A 20,385-nucleotide genomic window follows, 5' to 3' on the forward strand; every position below is an offset into this window, starting at 1 on the left:
TGTGCTTTCTTCTTTACTTCTCTAGTTGTAGCACTTCTATTCAGCCAGCTTTCCAGCAGTTCTGGATGATGGTAGTTCTGTATTTCAGTTGTAATTTTGATGTGGCTGTGGGAAGCAGCTAGTACAGGCATCTTCCTTTTTCCACCCTTTCATTTTTTTATTCAAACCAATAATGGCTTTTGTAATTAAAGCATCTTCCTTTTTCCACCCTTTCATTTTTTTTATTCAAACCAATAATGGCTTTTGTAATTAAAGCAAAAATTCATAGCATTGTAGATCTGACTTTTCTGACAAGATTCAGATACTCATTAATTTTTTATTGAGGCTCCTCTATTCTTTTATAAAAACTAACAGCTTTATTGAGATATGCTTCACATCCCATAAATTATACACCCTTTTAGAGTGTACAATTCAGTAATGTTTAATATACTTACAATGTGCATCAGTCAACACTAATTCCAGAACCTTTATATTCTTTCTATTAAATATAGGTGTGAATATATTAAGACAGATGAAGAATTTGAAAAACTCAGGTCTGTTGCCTGATTTACATTTACTTGAAAAGAGAAATTGGTGACTTTTGGAAAGGGCAGAATTGCAAACATTTGGTCTTAATTCTGTGAGGAGAATACACATAAGATCTTTATTATAGATTTTCTAACATTTTTAAGTATATTATTCCCTCAGATGTAATTCAAAATCAGGACTTTCATTCATTTGTTTAGCAAGTGTTTATTGAACCTTTACTCTGTGCCACGCTCAGTGCTAGACACTGGCCGTCCCAAGTCACATGAGACTTCTCAACAGCCTTGTGGTCAGGTGGGCGGAGAGAATGGTAAAGTGATTCTCTTGGCCTTCATGATGTCATCCTAATTATAAGCAGGAGGCACAAATTCCCCAGAGCTAGCATGCACCATGTGCAGGAATCTCCTAACCATGAATTTGAGGGAGGGAAGTGACCGCACCCGTAAAGGAGGTTTGGAGAACACATCTGAACATGCCACGAGAAACCCCTGTCTTCTTAGGGGCTGATTTCACAGCAGATCTCTTCTGAGGTGTAGACCAGATTCTGAGGAGTGCACTAAATGCCGCTGCAGTTAGTGAGATTTGAATTGAAGGGGTCCCACTGCACTGTGGTTTGTATCCCCATTTCCTTGAGATCTCACTTCTATATCACCTGTCAGAGAGGCCTTGACTGACAGTCTCTCTAGAATGAAACCCTGTCTTCCTCTATCGCTTTACTCTGCTTTCCACTGCTTCTGAGCTCTCATATGTTATATAGGTATTTGTTACTGCAGCACCCCCACCCCTCACCACCATAAGAGCAGACATTTCATCTTGTTTGCTGTGCTCTCCCCAGTACAGTGTCTAGTACCATGCCTGGCACCATAGTTCGTGCTAATAAAGATTTGTTGTATGCATGAATAAAAGTACTAAAATAGGAGCAAATTATAGAATTATTTTTATGTGGGTCTTTATATAAGCAAGAATTAATTTTCTTAATACATATTCTAGATTTTTTGGTATATATTTATTTGTGGATGATAATTGGATGAGGCTGGTTTCTCATTGCCAAACTTCCTTGTGTAAGTAAGAAATGTGGCCATCTTTGACTCTCCTGCCTTTCTGCCCCCTAACTCAACTGGTTACTAAATTCTTCCTCAATGCCTTCTTTCCATTTCCAGTGTGGTCACTGGCCAAGAAGGCTCTATGCTGATGGAATACTGGAATATTGCTGATTCTCTGTTTCCAGATTTATGGAGTGATCTTTCTAAAATTCACATTAAATTATGTTATTCTACAGCTTAAATCTTTCTGTGCTTCTCATTACCAAAGATTGGATCTAAAACTCCTTAACCTGACGTTCAAGATCTGTCTCAGTTTGTTCAGGCTGTTATAACAAATACTGTCAACTGGGCAACTTATAAACAGCAGAAATTTATTGATCCACTTCTGGAGGCTGGGAAGTCCAGGATGAAGGCACCAGCACAGTTGCCTTCTGGTAAGGATCCTCTTCCTGGTTCATAGCCAGGTCATTCTCACTGTGTCCTCATGTTGTTAAAGGGGCTAGAAGCACCCTGGAGCCTCTTTTATAATCACTAATCTCATTTATGAGGCTTATACCCTCATAACTTAAACTCTTCCCAAAGACCCCATCTCCTAGTATAACACCTTTGGGGGTTAGGATTTCAATATATGAATTTTGAGGAAACACAAATATTCAGATCACAGAAAGAACTTTATCAATGTGGTCATCACATGGTTTTTCAACTTTTTCCAGCTTCCCCAGTGTACATACACACATCCTCTCTACTTCTCTTTCCTTCCCTCCCCCCCCCCCATCTCTATTGCTCTCTCTGAAGGAATTCTCATGTACTCTCCTGTTCTGGCTCTTTGAACAGGATGTCCTTCCTCCTTATCCACTTTATAGGGAAGCATCCTATACCTCCCTGGAGTCTTCCCTGACAACCCACTTTCCCTGTGTGCTGAGTCACTTCTGCCCTCTGCAGGTTTGCATGGTACTCCCATGCACAGCACTGTTTATACACAGGATACATTTGTTTGTGGGCCCTGTAGGCGGCCTTCTTCATGAGTTTGCCAGCTTTCTGAAGACAATGTCTGTCTTATGCATTCTTTTTAAAAAATATATATATATTTTTTATTGATTTCAGAGAGGAAGGGAGAGAGAGAGATAGAAACATCAATGATGAGAGAGAATTATTGATTGGCTGCCTCCTACATACCCCCTAGTGGGGATTGTGTGCCCTGATCAGGAATCAAACTGTGACCTCCTGGTTCATAGGTCCACACTCAACCTCTAAGCCATGCCAGCTGGGCTCTCTTATGCATTCTTGAATACTCAGTGCCTCACAGTACATAGCAGATAGTAGGTACTTAGTAGATTTGGAATGAAGTAATAGAATTTCAATAAGCAGTCTCATTGATGCAAACCAACTCCAGTAATGGCAGCAGAGAATTTAAGTGCAACTGGATCATTGGAATTGGCAGTGGAAGTGTATAAACAGTTCTGTAGTAAGTGCTCTTCTTAAACTATCTTTGGCAGTGATGGTATTTATAAATGTGAAGAACCACAGATCAGCAAATGTGTTACAGCTCTTTGGTCCAGGGCTGAACTGAGTTTTGCCATCACCTTGACAGTACTTTTCTGGGTCAGTGTTCAGGAGACATAAAAAGTTTTTAGAATAATTTAAAAAATATGTAATAAAAGTACATTTTGTTTTATTTGTTGCTGTATTGTTTTCTGTGTGTTGGTTCTGATTTTTATTTGGAAAGCTAATGAGAGGCAGATTGTTAGAAAACCAGAAGCAGTCTGCTTGGTTTTAAATTAAAATTAATTCAGTTGTATGAGCGATCCAGGAATTCTATGCATTAGGAAAAATCCATTCCTACTCCCTTCTTGGTGTGGTTAGCTTGTGAACCTGGCCCGATTTTCTTGGCAGTTGATAAACTGATAATCTCTTTTCTCTGTCTCTCTCACCCAACTTATCATTTTACAGGTCCACACAGCCTCCTTTCAGTCCATACAGGGAAAATGAATGTGCACTCACAAAGACAAAGGTTCATTTTGTTCTTGTGTTTGACAATCAAATACTTTAAAAAAATTCTTTTTCATTTTAAAAAAAGTTAATTCTCATGTTATCTGAATTGTATTATATTATCAGGAAAAAGATATTCCCTTTTCCCAAATGAGTAAATGAGAATATGGGCACAATGTACTTACTACTTCATAGGAGGCTCTGGTGTTAACTTGCATTAACCTGTCTTGTTTATACATCGCACCCCCACCCCCATACCATACCATGAATATTTGAAAGGGAAAATATGTCTCCAATTTTATTTTCTGGGAATTTTGATATTTAAGTGAGTTATTACATATGCAAATATACTTTAGATTACTTTTCTGATGAATATATCCATAACATTTTCTGCTAGGTTAATATTATGGTCCTGAGGTTTTTCTTGTACACCCAGCTCTTGAAGTGTGAGAGAAACATCAGCCACTTGGGGACACCCAGGTACTTATTTTAATGAAAAAAAAAACTGAAGGAATTACCAAGGGAAAATAATTTGATCTCAAGAAAAAAGGGGAAAAATAGTTCAGATTGACCATTTCAATATTACTAATCCAGAAAGTAGGTCTGCATTGAACTCAGATGACCAGAGGGAAGGAAATTCACCAGACAGCCTAATTTACTGAACAGAGTCAGTAAAACCCCAGACAGGTTCCTGTTTGTTAGTGGGCACTTCTGCACAGACGCGTGGCCTTGGGGATCTCAGAAGAAGGGTAGCAATGAACCAGCAGAATGAGAAGTCATTGGCCAGAGAATTCAACTAGAAGCTCCCCCAGGGCCAAGGCCAGAGTTCTTATCCTCTGTGATGTGCTGGGTGCCTAGCACTGTGCTGGAGATGTGCACTCAGTAAAGATTTGTTTGATGAATGGCTGGATGGATGAATTGAGTGAATGTTCAAGGAGCTAACAAAGAATGGGCAGACAAGGCTGAAAGGTTTAAAGCAGGGGTGGGGAACCTTTTTCCTGCGAAGAGGTGTTTGGATATTTATAACATCATTCACGAGCCATACGAAATTATCAACTTAAAAATTAGCCTGCTATATCTGGTCAAACATTTAATTAACTCACCCCTCATGCCTCGGCAGGGCTAGACCAAATGATTTCTCAGGCTTTATAGGGCCCGCGAGCTGGACTTTCCCCACCTCTGGTTTCAAACAACGAGGACCCATTAATGAAAGGAGTTAGCATGAGACAACTACAGGCATTGCATGTATTGTAAGATATATTCGCTTGGCTGGAACATTTGCACGAGAGATGGGAATTGGTAGGGAAGTTCCCATGTTACCTATTTTGGTTGAAATTTTGTTAGGTTGAGATATTGTGTTATATATACTACATATATAATACATACAATAGACTTGTCATTTGCATTTTGATTATATAATCAAACAACATAAAAGCTCAAACAACATGGACACTCAAATTACAATTGTTATGATACCATCCAGTGCAAATTTATGATTATAATGTTGCTTTTTCGGGCATAGAAGATTCTCACATGCCTTTTGAATTCTCAAATGATGTTAAGTCTATCCACCGTGGCTTAGTGGTTGAGGGTTGACCTATGAACCAAGAGGTCACGGTTCTATTCCCGGTCAGGGCATATGCCTGGGTTGCAGGCTCCATCCCTAGTGTGGGGCCTGCAGGAGGCAGCCAATCAATGATTCTCTCTCATCATTGATGTTTCTATCTCTCTCTTCCTCTCCCTTCCTCTCTGAAATCAATAGAAATATATGTTTAAAAAAATAATAATGCTAAAAAAATACTTTTAGTGTCCTTAATTTTTTTATCCTTTTCTAATTTCTTGAGAATTGGAAGTCCAGTCACTGCTTTAGTAACTCAGTTGCTCTGTTAACCCCAACGCTGGGTAGGCAGGACTCTGGGATGGAGGATCATGGGAGACAGGACCTGCAGTGGAGGATTGCTCTGACCAGCCATCTCCAGATGGGTTCAGGAGTGGCTGCTCCCTGGTTCTAGCTTCCGGAGTCTTTTCCTCTGCTTTGTAGCTTCAAAAAGTCACTTTCACTAATTCAGCCAGGGTCGAGTGAACCCTACACATTTGCTAGAAATCAAACTCACTGGGGACTGATGAAGACCAGGATACTATTTTATTTGTTCTCAGAAATTATTATTGCCAAGTAGTCTGGGATAGTTTATTGGTGGGTAAAATATGCTGCTAATGCAGCGGTTCTCAACCTGTGGGTCGCGACCCCTTTGGCGGTAGAACGACCCTTTCACAGGGGTCGCCTAAGACCATCCTACATATCAGATATTTACATTACGATTCATAACAGTAGCAACATTACAGTTATGAAGTAGCAACGAAAATAATTTTATGGTTGGGTCACAACATGAGGAACTGTATTTAAAGGGCCAGAAGGTTGAGAACCACTGTTCTAATGGGAAAACCCACAGTGAGGATCCCAGGAAATTCACAAGGCTCCTTGGAGAGTGCAGAGCAGAAGAGAGGGAGCCAGATGGTGCTTACCTAAAGCATAATTTCTGCCCTGGAAGTTCAGCCCCAGAGGCATTTATGGTGTGTCTGCTGCATGTGAAGGGAAGGGAGGCAGCAGTCGTTGAACCCTATCCATGAGGCAAGCACTGGCCTGGTGCTTTTATGCACTTGATTATATACTCCTGTGGCATTTGCTCTCACTGACCGGATAAAGAAATCACTGTGGAGAGTGTCGGGCTGAAAGAAGCAGCCTTTGCCCTTAAGGATATTCTAGAGTCTAGAATCTAGACCCATGTGGTCCAGTGTGACATGGACACACACGGTTTTTGAGGACCGGAAATGTGGCCAGGCCCAACTGAAAGGAGCTGTACGCGTGGAACACCTAGATACATTCATAATTTTTATATGATCACATGTTGTAATTACATAGTATTTTGGGTAAATTAGGTTAAATAAAATGTCATTAAAATTATTTTCACTTGCTTCTTTTTACTTTTTTATGTGACCCCTAAAAATTTAAAATTACATAGGTGGCTCACACTGTATTTCTGTTGGACAGTGCTGTTAGAGAAGGTGTATGCACAAATGACTAGGACCTCGCCTCTCTCCCAGCCTCCTTACATTGAAGGATAATTTGATGATATTTCACAAAAATAAAGTCTGGATCTCTATGATAGTTAACTTACTATTAGACACAGAATGCTGAGCTTAAAATAGGTACACTTACCATTGTACATAACTTTTCCTTATGAGTCCCTCTAAAATATATATTTGTACTGCCAACAGCTGTTTACTAATGAACTATTATGCCAGACTCTGTGTGAGGAACAATACAAAGGCTGAAATAGTAGATGATTCTCTCTATGGGGGAGAGTCTATAGGTACCCAATAGCTGTTATACCAGACACACCGCGAGAGACATCTTAAGTGTGCAATGCACAGCTTTGGCAGTTCTAAGGGAGCGTGTTCACTGTTTGCCTTGGAATCTGTGTTTGAGCTGAGCCTGAAAAATTGGGCAGGTAGAAGGGATGACCAGGTGGAGGGAACAGCAAGAGCAAAAGGTCGGAGATGGGGCAGGAGAAGTCTCGGAGGAGGAACAGGGACATTCACTTGCCTGGGACATGATGTGTCTGCAGGGGAGTGGTAAGGACTGGCCTTGAGAGTGGAAGGCCAGCTAGGGAAGCTGGACGTTTCCTGTAGTAATTAACTGCCTGTGAGAATGTGATGCCTTAAAATGGTTTCTTCAATACCCAAATAGCTGTTCTTCTATATTCTGAATGCCTGAAAGAGTGCTAGCCTATTTTATTTTTGAGAGTGAGGTGACTTAATGCATATTTTAAGAAATAAATTCTCTTGAAATAATTCCTTTGAGTCTAGTTTCTTCAGATTCCCTTGCAATATGTTCTCTTCAGGGGTGGGAAATATAAGGCAAAAAGGGACGTACTGAGAGACAAAATAATAAATTTGTCTCCCGTAGCCAGTTTCTTGAGATCAAAAATCACACCAGCTCTTTATGCCTTACACTTCCCATTCCATGGAAATGAAGAACACTTCTATAAAAAGTACTTTTAAGGCCATGAGGACAAATAGTCTTGGAAAGACCGAAGTTGTACACAAATTGTGAGAACATGAAGAATTTCCAAGGCCAGAAGTGCTGGAAATGCTGGAGAGTGCTCCAGTTAGGAGAGTGGATGTAGGAGTCAGACATCTGGGTTTGAACCTTCACCACCCACCAACTTTTCGACTCACTTCTAACATCCCCAGATCACCAATTTTACCTCCAATTTTTTGACTGTGCTTCCTTCCCATCAGTGTCCTGTGTATTCTACCTCTAACCCCCTAATGACTCTGGAGTCCATTGTTGTCTCCCCTCTCTCCTCCCTCTATCTTGCTCTCCTGCAGAACACAAGGCTGGTTAAAATCAGCATTATGCAGACATAACTCTGCACTTTCCTCCAAAGAGCTGAACATACCTTGGAAACACACACACACACACACACACACACACACACACACACACACACACACATCTCTGGTGATGTTAAATCGATCACTCCATCTACTCTGCTGATACTCGGCACTTTCTGGAAACCCTACCACATTCCCTGAGTAAATTCATTTGCTCACTCTTCCAGGCGACCATGTGACACTTTTGCCTCTTTGCTCAAAGCTCCAACATCCCCTCCTGTATCTCTCTCTCAGCTAATGATCTTGCTGCCTATTTCTACAGGAAACTAGAGGCAGTCAGAAGAGAAGCACCTTACCTCCCCACCACCAAATCCTGCTGTATTCACACATCATTTGTCCCCCAGCCTCCTCTTTTTGCCATGGATGAACTGTGTGTGCTCCTGGCTGAGTCCACCTCACCCCCCACCCACCAGACCCTCTGTTTCCACAATATCTTCCCATTAGCTTAATCAAAATTCCTCTTTTTACTGGATCATTCTTATTAAACACTAGAGGCTCAGTGCATGAAAATTCATGCACTGGAGGCGGGGTCCCTCAGCCCGGCCTGACCCCTCTCACAGTTCGGGAGCCCTCAGGAGCGGGAGGTGACCTGGCGATCAGGGGAAGGCAACACCCCCATCACACCTCTGCTGCTGCCACTGCCGGCAGCATAAGCCTCGGTTACCGGCCCTGGTTACCTGAGCCTTGGGCCAGCCCTGGATGGCTGGGGGGCTGAGGGGACTGGGCAACACCATCTTGTGGCTGTGGGCACTGCCATCTTTGAGGACGTGGCAGTCAATTAGCATATTCCCTCCTTATTGGCTGTGGGTGCCACCATCTTTGAGGACAGGGCAGCAATTAGCATATTCCCTCCTTATTGGCTGTGGACACTGCCATCTTTGAGGACCGGTCAGTCAATTAGCATATTCCCTCTTTATTGGCTGTGGGCGCTGCCATCTTTGAGGGTGTGGCAGTCAATTAGCATATTGGCTGTGGGCACCACCATCTTTGAGACAGCATGAGGGTCAATTAGCATATTCACTCTTTATTAGATAGGATTCTAGAATACCTTTGTTCTGTAGAAATACCCGCCTTGGTCCTTTGTCTTTTGCCAGCTTTTCCCCATATCTCTGTTCCTCTTTAAAGCAAAACTTTTTAAATAAGTTGTCTGTTCTTACTGCCTTCAATTCCTTACCTTCAATTCCTTACCTTACACTCTTCCTCCACCCAACATTTTACTATGAACATTTTCAAGCATACAGAAATATGGAAAGAATTTTAAAGTGAATCATCACCTAGACTTAACAATTAATGTGTTGTTTTATTTGCTTTAACACATATCTTGCTATCTCTCCATCCTTCTATCCTTTCATCAACCTATCTTATGTTTTGGATACATTTTATTTATCTGTCTATTTATTTATTTAAAAATTTATTTTTTAATTACAGTTGACATGAAATATTATTATATATTAGTTTCAGTTGTATAGCATAGGGCTTAGACAATCATATACGTTACAAAGTGATCCCCCTGATATTTCCAGTACCCCGCTGGTATTATACATAGTTATTACAATGTTATTGACTATATTCCCCATGACTAATTTGTAACTACCAATTTGTATTTTTTTACTTAAAATAATTTTGCAACCAATATTATTATAGCATACTGCAACATTTTGGACATTATATCTCATTTCTGCAGTATGAGCCAGGAGAGACTCACATTTACAAAATTATGTGAAGATCTCCTGCATTTTCCTAATATTAATCTCTTGATGTTGAAAGTATTCCCACTGAAGCATCTGTCATACCATCCTTGCCAAGTTTCTTCTTTTTCTTTTTTTTCTGATTTGTATTTCTTAATCCCTTCACTTTTTTCATCCATCACCCAATGCCCCTCCCCTCTGACAATAATTAGCCTGTTTTCTGCACCTATAAGTCTGTTTCTATTTTGTTTGTTTGTTGTTGTTTTTTTATGTCACATACTCGAGGCCCGGTGCACGAATTTGTGCACCAGTGGGGTCCCTCAGCCTGGCCAGTGGGATCAGGCTAAAACTGGCTCTCTGATATCCCTCAAGGGGTCCCAGATTGTGAGAGGGCACAGGACAGGCCGAGGGACCCCACTGGTGCATGATTGGGACTGGGGAGGGACGCGGGAGGTTGGCTAGCCAGGGAGGAACTGTAGGAAGGCTCTAGGGCATGTCCGGCCATCTCGCTAAGTCCCAATCGGCCAGACTCCAGCAGCAAGCTAACCTACCAGAAGGAGCATCTGCCCCCTGGTGGTCAGTGCACATCACAGTAAATAGTTGAGTGGCCTTAGCATATCATTAGCATATTACGCTTTGATTGGTTGAACGGACGACCAGATGACAGGACACTTAGCATATTAGGTTTTTATTATATAGGACTAGAGGCCCAGGGCATGAAATTCGTGCACTCAGGGGGCGTCCCTCAGCCTGGCCTGCACCTTCTCACAGTCCAAGAGCCCTCAGGGGATATGCGACTGCTGGTTTAGGCCCGCTCCCCACGGGAAGCAGGCCTAAGCCAGCAGTTGGACATCCTTAGTGCTGCTGCAGAGGCAGGAGAGGCTCCTGGCACTGCCGCTGCACTCGCCAGCTGTGACCCCACCGATACACGATTGGGGCTGGGGAGGGACTGCGGGAGGGCTCCAGGGTATGTCCGGCCCATCAAACTCAATCCCAATTGCAGGACCCCAGCAGCAAGCTAACCTACTGGTCAGAGAATCTGCCCCCTGGTTGTCAGTGCATGTCATAGCAAGCAGTTGAGCGGCCTTAGCATATCATTAGCATATTACGCTTTGATTGGTTGAATGGCCAACTGGACACTTAGCATATTAGGTTTTTATTATATAGGATAAGTGAATTTATATGCTATTTGTCTTTCTCTGTCTGACTTCACTTAGCATAACACCCTCTGGGTCCATCCATGTTGTCTCAAATGATAAGATTTCATTCTTTTTTATGGCTGAATAATATTCCATTGTATATATGTACCAATATTTTTTATTCATTGCTCTATTGATGGGCACTTAGGTTGCTTCCATATCTTGCCTATTATAAATAACAATACAATGAACATAGGGGTGCACATATCTTTCATATTAGTGTTTGGGTTTCTTTGGATATATACCCTGAAGTGGAATTGCTGGGTCATAAGGCAGTTCCATTTTTAATTTTTTGAGTAATATCCATACTGTTTTTAATCATGGCTGCACCAATTTGCATTCCCACCAACAGTGCACAAGGGTTCCTTTTCTCTACATCCTCACCAGCACTTGTTTGTAGATTTACTGATGATAGCCATTCTGACAGGTGTGAGATGGTATCTCATTGTCCTTTTAATTGGCATTTCTTTGATGATTAATGACATTGAACATTTTTTTCATATGTCTATTGGCCATCTGTATGTCCTCTTTGGAGAAGTGTTTATTCAGGTTCTCTCCATTTTTAAATAGGATTGCTTGTTGTTTTTTTGGTGTTGAGTTTTACGAGTTCTTATAAATTTTGGATATTAACCCCCTTTTAGATGTAGCATTGGTGGGTATCTTCTCCCATTCAGTAGGTTGTCTTTTCATTTAGTTGTCTAATGCATTGGCTGATGACATTGTTCTAGGTGTGAGAAATAAGCATGATATGTTTATAGCCAGGGTGGTCCGAGAAGGCAGTGTGGTCTGGGCTGCCCCTTGAAATGTTGGGGGAGGATTCTCATTCTTTCCTGGCCATAAGGGGAAGGGCATCACAGGGAGGGCAGTGGCCCAGACCCAAAGAGGAAGAACTAGGGGCTGAAAAATGGATTAAACCAGTTTGGCTGGAGGGAGAGGTCTTGTGGGGAAGCAGTTGGAGGGCAGGGCAAAGAAAACAGGGTGGGGACAAAAAAGCAAGTGGCTTCAGGCTGCAAGAACCACCAGGGTGACAGGATGCCCTTCCTTATTCAGATTGGGCAAGTAAGGCAGGAAGTGCCTCTGCGTGGTTAGAAGGTAACAGACACGGGCTTGTGGCTGCAGGTCCAGTCCCTTCTCCCCCACAGCGCAGGCGGCTGGGGTGTGACCCTCTGCTGCACTCCCAGTGGATGGCTGTGCTAAGTCCACGTGTCCACGTGTCTGTGTGTCCACAGAGAGGCAGCAGCTGGAGGCCCCCCTCTGCTGTTCCAGAGCTCGGATACCAACTTTGAACTTTCTTTTTTTTACCCACAAGAATTCTCACTCTAGGTTTTAGGTGGCTGGGCCTAGAGGCAAGGGGCAATTTTGACTGTTTCTCCTTATTAAAAAAAGAAAGAAAACAATAGAGAAACTTGGAAATTCAAGACCAATCAAAGAACATAATTTACATTTTAACATGAGCATTAAGAAATACTCAACTTGTTTTTCAGAAGAACATTTTATGTCAGTCATATAAAGCAACATATTCATTATTGTGTAAAAGGAAAGCATGCATTATACAAGAAGGGGCCAAAGTAATCTCTAAGCTGATCAGGTTATATTTACAAAAAGGTAAGTTATCTAGCCAATCATGAGATAAAATTTGCTTTACTGATATAATTTTGTGAAAATTTGCAGTAACCTAGAAGGGTGTCCATTTGTGCACCCTAAGATTCTTATTACCAAGTCACAAAATTTTGTTACCTCTTGGAGAGTTAGCGTAGATTTCAGAGCAATTTGTAGTAATTAAGAGAATTACCCTGTAAAAGTAAGAGAACAAAATAGAATAAAATAGAGATATGAACCATGACAGATGTTGCAGAATAGGGAGTGGATGTGAAGACAATAAGGAACATTGTTGCTAAGGCAGCCCTGGCAGCACATGTCACTGATTAAATCATGGACGCCAGTTGGTGGGCACAGCGCGGGAACAGAGAGCGCCTTGTTCCAGCTTGTCTGTCTAATTTCAAATTAATTGCTTAAGTACAGGCTTCTGTTCTGCTTATAGTAAAGGAAAATGAAACATTTGAAATATTGTAAATCTTGTCATTCACCTTGGATCACCAATCAGAACGAATTAAAAGAGCTTTGAGCAAAGGCTCCAAATAACTTGTTCCTTGCCTATAAATGGAAGCCTGAGGACAAGCAGGACCCACTCACTGCTCTGTACTCACTGTTCCTTTCTCTCCTGATCAGGGTCTCTCTCCTCTTCTTCATACTGCCCTGTGCTCGTGACTGTGGCTCCATGGGGTGCAGTGGAAGATGCCACCGGCCATCTGGGACTGGTGTCTTCTTGGACTGTGGCCCTTCTGAGGTCTCAGGGAGATTAGCCTCTGCCATTTGTTACTCTGGGACTTTGTGATCCATGTGAAAGCACTTTATTGACACATGAAGGGATTACAAAGGAAATCAATTATACTGATGATCACTATTACAAAAAATGTAATACTGTAATATAGAGTCTTTATTAATGCACTAGAGGCCCGATGCACGAAATTTATGCAAGGGGCTCGGCCCCCTCCGCCTCTGCCTCAGCCCCACTGCCGCCCCAGTTTCGTCCTGAGAGACATCCGGTCTAATTAGCATATTACACTTTTATTATTATAGACTAGAGGCCTGGTGCACAAAATTCGTGCACTGGGGATGGGGTGTCCCTCAACCCAGCATGCACCCTCTCAAATCTGGGATCCCTCTCATAATCCGGGACTGCTGGCTCCCAACTACCTGCCTGATTGCCCCTAACCGCTTCTGCCTGCCAGCCTGATCACCCCCTAACCACTCCCCTGCCAGCCTGATTGACACCTAACTGCTCCCCTTCGGGCCCAATTGCCCCCAACTGCCCTCCCCTGCCGGCCTGATCTCGCCCCCAACTGCCCTCCCTTGCCGGCCTGATCTCACCCCCAACTGCCCTCCCCTGCTGGCCTGATTGCTCCTAATGGCCTCGGCCTCTGCTCCCACCACCATGGCTTTCTCCAAAAGGAAGTTGGACATCTGGAAGATGGCCAGTTGACCTGATCTAATTAGCATATTACCCCTTTATTATTATAGATAGATTATATAGGATAGGATTGCTTAAATGGGTGGTGGTGGGGGAGCCTTTTTCAGAAGGAGGAGATGCTCTTGGAAGACAAAAACACATAATCCCTATATCTGGACTGATAGCCAGCCATATGCACTATACTGCCAAAGCGGTCATTAAAAAATTGAACTGCTTTCTTACACTTTACACCAAACAGCTATTGCCCTTAAAACCCCTCCTCAGCCCCCACCTTAGGTTCTGCCTTCACAGCTCACCCAGAATAGGTTCTGATTGGTCGGTTTCTATGCCAGTCAGCATCAAAAGCTCTGCCTCCTAGACAGCCATTGGCTCCTGGCACTTAACTCAGATTAGTTTCTGATTGGTCGGTTTCTATGCCAGTCAGCATCTCCGGGCCTATCTCTGGGCCTGAATCAAAGAGGCGGGGCTGATTAGCAGCCCCCCGCAGAGGCCTGGAGAGAAACAGAGGCATGGCTGCTGGAGAAGCTGGGAGAGAAAGAGAGAGGCAACAGCTGATCAACAGCTGCCACAGAGGCTGCGGATCAGACCCTGCCTCTTTCTCTGTAGGCCTCTCTCCGGACCTGATCTGCAGCCCCCTCAGCAGTCAGTGCTGGGTCACCACGGCAACCCAGCACTGACTTCCTGTGTTTCGTTGAGCCTTCGGTTGTTATGGACCCTGGCTCTTTATATATATAGATTACATATCAAGAGCTAGTGGTAGGTCTAACTATTTTAGGATGTAGAGTTGGTGGAGGAAAGAACACAAGTGAGAAGTCCTGGATTTGAATTGTGGGTCATCTCATCATAGGTCCCTCCTTTTCTAAATGCATTTAAAAAATCTTCCTGTGGGTTTTTCTTTACCTCCTTAAATCAGATGTTCTTTACATTTCTGTGTGTGTGTCATGGAACCCCCTTGGCATTCTAGTGAAGCTAATGAATCCCTTTTTAGAATAATGTTTAATGCATAAAATATGAAATGCATAAAATTAGAATGCATAGGATTACAAAGGAAACCAATTATACTGACAATTATCAATATGCCAAAAAATGTAATATTGTAATATAGTCTTTATTAATGCATTACATACCAAGAGCAAGTGGTAGGTCTAATTACTGTAATTATGAAGTGGACATGAGTGGAAATGATACTTTGAGATATTTGCAACAACTGTAATGTGATAGGATTTCTTTGATTTCTACTTGTGACAAGTCATAGGACTGGCTAGTTTTACTGTGGACTATTGCTTACATTTGTAATGGAAGGACATGTTAAACTTTAGAGGTTAATAAACATTACAATGAAATTTTCACCACCCAGGGCCTGAATTCAGTCTGAGGTCCCCAAATCCCCTTGCCTAAAAACTGTACCCTTTCCTCTTATGCTGTGCACTCTCCAGGGTCCAGGTCGAGCACCCTGCTGTGCCCTCCACCTGCAGTCACCCTTTAGTGCACTGACTCCCAGGTGTGGCCCTCCTGTGCAGGCAGGGGACTGGAGCACAGACCTGTAGCTCCTGCCGCCCTCTGTACCTCCACCCTGCATGGCCCACAGGACCTCACGCAGCCTCTAAAGCCAGCTCTGCGGCCTGGCCATCCCACCTCCCTCTTCCCGCCAGCCTGCTCTTCTGTGTTCCCAGCTCTGTGGATGGCACTAACAACCGTATGGCTCAGGCCCCAGTCCTTGCTTGAGCAAGGGAGCTAGTGAGCACCCAAGTCGCCAGGATTACTGCTCCAGCCTTCTTGATAAAGTTTGTGAAGTGTAAACTTGTACATTTCAAAGCACTGGTCTGCCTTTCCCTTTCCCTGGCATATCTTCTAAACTGCTACTCACCCCAAGGCCTCATTCTTCCTTACTTATCTTTCTGACGTGCTCATCTAGTCACTCTCTGGTTTAAAATCTCTTGATGATGCCTCTTTGCCTTCATGAGGCGACATCAGAGGACTCTGGCCTTCCTCGAAGTGTTTTTTACTTTTTTTTTTTCCCTGCAGGTCCCCAGCCTCCCCGAGCTCCCAGTGGTCCCTCCAATGGCTTGCTCCCCATTTCCCCCTTTTGCCTCGGCAAGCCCAGTGAGTGCCCTCTGCCTGGGGGTCCCTTCCCTGCCCTACTGCCTTCAGGTCTCAGTGCTGTGTCCGCTTTGCTAGAAAGCCTTTCCCAGCCTGCAGCATCCTGAGCACTGCCTACAGAGCAGTTCTTGCCCAACCATCTCCTCCGCCTGTGCTTTGACCAGACTCTGGCGGGCTTTCACAAGCAGTGTGTCTTCGGGGGACAGAATCATTAAAGTATATGGTTAGGAGCACTGACTTCAGAGCCAGACTGCTTAGATTCTAATCCCAGCTCCACCCCTGGCTATTTGATCTTGGCAGGGTACTTAGCTTAATTTAGGTGCCTCGCTTTTCTCATCTGTAAAACGGGTATAATAATAGAGGGATCAATAAGTTAATACATGTAAAACACGTTAGAACCGGGGCTAGATTATAGTAAGAGCTTAAACATTGGCTATTATTATTGGTTTTGGTTTCAGTAGTGTGGCTGGGGTTCATATAAAAGATACTTTAATTTTTGCTGGAATTTTTATTAAAGACTATAGTATAATTCAAAACCCAATATTTAATTGTTCTTTATCTCCATTGAGGTTGATATTGAATGTTGATTTTAGCAGAAGTAATTTATATGAGAAAAAAGAAACTTTTTTTTTTTACAGGAAAGGTAGGGAAAATCCGAGGAATACAGCTTTTTAGTAGAATGGTGGAGACATTTAAATTCCATATTTTGAAACCATAGTGAGTCATCCCACCAGTAGTTAGCTATCTCAGTTGAGAATATTTCCATTTTTCTTTCACTTCAGAGATTATGTTGACCTCATACGATTTTTTTTGTAGCTCTTTGGGTAAAAGAGAGATCAGTATTACTTATCAGAGGATTTCTCTTTGAATGCAAATCGTCATACATGTTTGCAAACTAGATCCACATAAAAGAAATGGTTTTGAACGTAATTATTTTCTTTTTTTGCATGAGTATTTTTATGTCACCTAGAACTAGACCACTCTTGTGGGGGAAAAACTTTTCGGGAGCCCTACTACACATTGTATTTGACATTAATGAGCTCTCATAATTGATTCTTTTCTTTTTGTTTTTCTTCCAACATCCAAGTAGTATTTCCCTGGAGGTTTAACTGTTCTAGCCTTTTCTTAGTTTTGCCACCAGGTGGGGTACTGGCTCCTTTTAAAGGCCTGGGCCACAGTCCTTGAGGGTAGTTTTCTCACCAAGGTGACTCCCTTGCCCCTCTCCTTCTAAAGCAGGGGTTCCCAACAAGGGGCACCCCCCATAGGGGGGCAATTTGATTTTTAAGGGAGGCAATTTGAGAATGAGTTATTTAACAGTGGATTTTTTGCATTTCTTATGGTTCTAGGGCAGCTGTGGGCAAACTACGGCCCGCGGGCCGGATCCGGCCCGTTTGAAATGAATAAAACTAAAAAAAAAAAAAAGACCATACCCTTTTATGTAATGATGTTTACTTTGAATTTATATTAGTTCACACAAACACTCCATCCATGCTTTTGTTCCGGCCCTCCGGTCCAGTTTAAGAACCCATTGTGGCCCTCGAGTCAAAAAGTTTGCCCACCCCTGTTCTAGGGGCTTCATATACAGCATATAAATATATATTATGACATATTTATGCAATTCTGTTCTCTATTATATGTTTTGAAACATTACTTGCTATTTTTCATATAACTTCATATTAGTATTATTTTTTTAAACAATTTCTTAGTGATTTCTTCCTCAGTACTTCACCCGTCCTTTCATTCTTTTGTTTTTCTCTTTCATGGATGCCATGTTCTTTGGAAGCTTGTTTAGACCAAGTTAATGGCCTTTTAGGCTTCCTCCACATGAATAGGAGTTCACTTTTTGAATAATAAGAATTATATGTCATGGGGGGGGGGGGGCACTAGGATTTTAGAGATGCTTAGGTGGGGCATGGCTAAAAAAAGGTTGGGAACCACTAATCTAAAGTGACCCCATGAAAAAATGTTGAGCCAAGACCCAGGTGTGGGTGGAAGGCAGGAAGTCTAAGGTGTGAGGGAGTCTCTGGGTTTTTCCTGATCTTGTTGAGCTAATACGCTAATGACTAATGTTTCATAGGTTTTGAGTAACTTGAATTTTATCAGAAACACATGTAAATCTACTTGACAACAGTGAATCAAGTTTTTTCTTTGAATATTTGGTTCAGTCTTATGGCTTAAAAGAAACAATAAAGTCAGGTAACTTTGACCACTATGTTATATAGCTCTTATTTAAATAGAAGAGAAATCAATCTATTAAAATTGAGGCTCTTCTTGGAGTTAAAACTAGGGGAAAATTGTGTGTATTGTAGACACATTATGTTCAAAAGCAGAGCATTTCTTATTCTTTTGTAAGCATTATGCTGAAACATTATTGACTTTTAAGATATAAATGCCTTAAAGAAATTATCAGTTACCTTTTCCTAGAATGAAAAATAAATTTAAATTCCATACTTTGAAATGACAGTGAGTCATAATAAGTTCCATTTTAAATTATAAAAAACTCCAAAACGACAAAAAAAAAATTTCTTTTGTTACCATATACATATAACCTAAATGCAGATGGTGAGACTGAATTAGGAGTGAATTTTCAGGTTCTTTGATTCATTTTCCTCTTGAACTTTAACCTTCTCTCCTTTCATACAACACGATTTTCCTCTTGAACTTTAGACTTGAGTGGTTAATGAGGTTTTAGACCTTTTTAATGTGATTCCCCCCTCCACCCCCCAAAAAACACACACACACAAAAAAAAACACAAAAACCCCACAAACCTGAAAATCCGGATGATGTGTGACTCTGAGACTCGGAAACAGTAACTCCATGTGTCCTCTTATGCAATGTGCAATTGTAGTGTTTATGTTTCCCACCAACACCACTACCCAACTTGGATAACCATGTAAAACTCATTTCATGGCCTTCGTGGAGGGCAGACTGTATTGCTCTTGTTTAAAATAAATGAGTCACTTTCGTGCAGTGTCTGAAGGGGGGCGAGGGTATGAATTCTCTTTGTGTGAAGTTTTTTGTGTTCCAGCTTTCTCCCGACAGCAGGCACAAACACGAAGCCTGAAGCCTCAGCTCATTCTGCCTGTGGATTTTATTTCTCACAGCAGCCCAGTGTCTAGTTAACATATGGGGTGTGGTTTCGAGTTCATTACTGCAGCTTATAGGCTAAAGTGCTCTGTGGGCTTGGCTTTGACTTAAGTTGCCTTTAGGGAGGCGGCTGAAAACTGGGAGCAGTCTGCTTTCCCTGTGTGTGGATTCCCTGGGCTGTCAGTGTTTCCCCCCCACCTCTTGACTATCAGCTGCTTTGGAGATTAGTTTCCTAGCAAGGATTCTTTCTTAAAAGCAACATGAAGCGACCGCTTTCACAGGGGCACCAGGTTAGTACATAACATTTTGAACTTTGTGTGGCATCGGTCAGACTTGCTCTCCACGCTCACTGGGCGATGAGATGACAGCGTAGTGTTTGTGCTGTTGTTGTGTTCCTGTAGAACAGAACGGGGGTTTGGGGGTTATGAGTCTCCTGATAGTATAAGCATTGTTTGGCTCTCTTGAATGCAGCCGAATCCAGGAAGACATGACCAATGAGTGTTGGATCTGCAGGCTCCGAGATGTGTACTTGTTTGTAAGCATTTTCAGTTCCTTTTCCAGAATTACTCTTTTGGTGCCCTCCCCATTAAATCTTCTGGGCATCGCTACGATGGTCTACACGGCTGATTGTATTTTGTGTTTGAGCGTCAGGTGGCAGGGTGTTGTGCTCCCGCTAGCGGTGTTGTCCCTCCCACTCGAGTGCCTGCCTGGTGCGTGGTTTTCCCCAGGGCCTATTCCTGATCGTTACAATGAACCAGGTATCTTTGGAAAGTCTGGCATTTTTCTGGAATGCCTCGTAAAATACCTAACAATGGATGTAGGCAGAGTGTACAGGTGGACTAAGCTGGGCTGAATTCCTTCCTTGACTGTCACTGCTTGTGAGTCTGCAGAGTCTGAGGTTTGCTCTAGGAGTAAATATGACTAAGGCTAGAATGTGCCTTGTAAGATGCAAATGTATTGCTGACAGTAACACAACTAAATTAAGTCAACACAGCTAGGTATCATGAGAACATTTTCCTTAATTGTATTCACTTAAAGACCCAGAGAGCAATTTCACTTTGGTGAATTTGTCACCAAAGCAACCCAGCATGAAGCTGTTCTATAAGAGGCGTTCAGCTGGGTATTTTAAAGTTTACAACACTTTTTGAAATACACTTGATTTTCTGTTATTTTACGTGCGCTTTTGTTCCAGATAATGCACTAATGTTTTTAAATATGCTGCTCTGCTTCTGTTATTGCCATTTCTGTCTTCTCCCCCCCCCCC

The 20,385-nt window shown here is 42.4% G+C and overlaps 1 protein-coding gene across 4 annotated transcripts in view; it reads left to right on the top strand.

Moving 5' to 3' along the window:
- Positions 1–20,385, top strand: part of PLD1 (phospholipase D1, phosphatidylcholine-specific) — a 220,151-nt gene that overhangs the window by 55,082 nt on the left and 144,684 nt on the right. For 3 of the 4 annotated variants that reach the window (XM_005860877.2, XM_005860880.2, XM_014535307.1), the window contains exon 1: positions 19,239–19,411. The exons of the other annotated variant lie outside the window; for it this stretch is intronic. The gene's annotated coding sequence lies outside the window, so the exon portion shown is untranslated. Of the gene's footprint in view, positions 1–19,238; positions 19,412–20,385 lie in introns of those variants that run through there. 4 annotated transcript variants of the gene reach the window in all.

The sequence above is a fragment of the Myotis brandtii genome, unplaced genomic scaffold (genome assembly GCF_000412655.1).
Source record: "Myotis brandtii unplaced genomic scaffold, ASM41265v1 scaffold1423, whole genome shotgun sequence".
Taxonomy (NCBI): domain Eukaryota; kingdom Metazoa; phylum Chordata; class Mammalia; order Chiroptera; family Vespertilionidae; genus Myotis; species Myotis brandtii.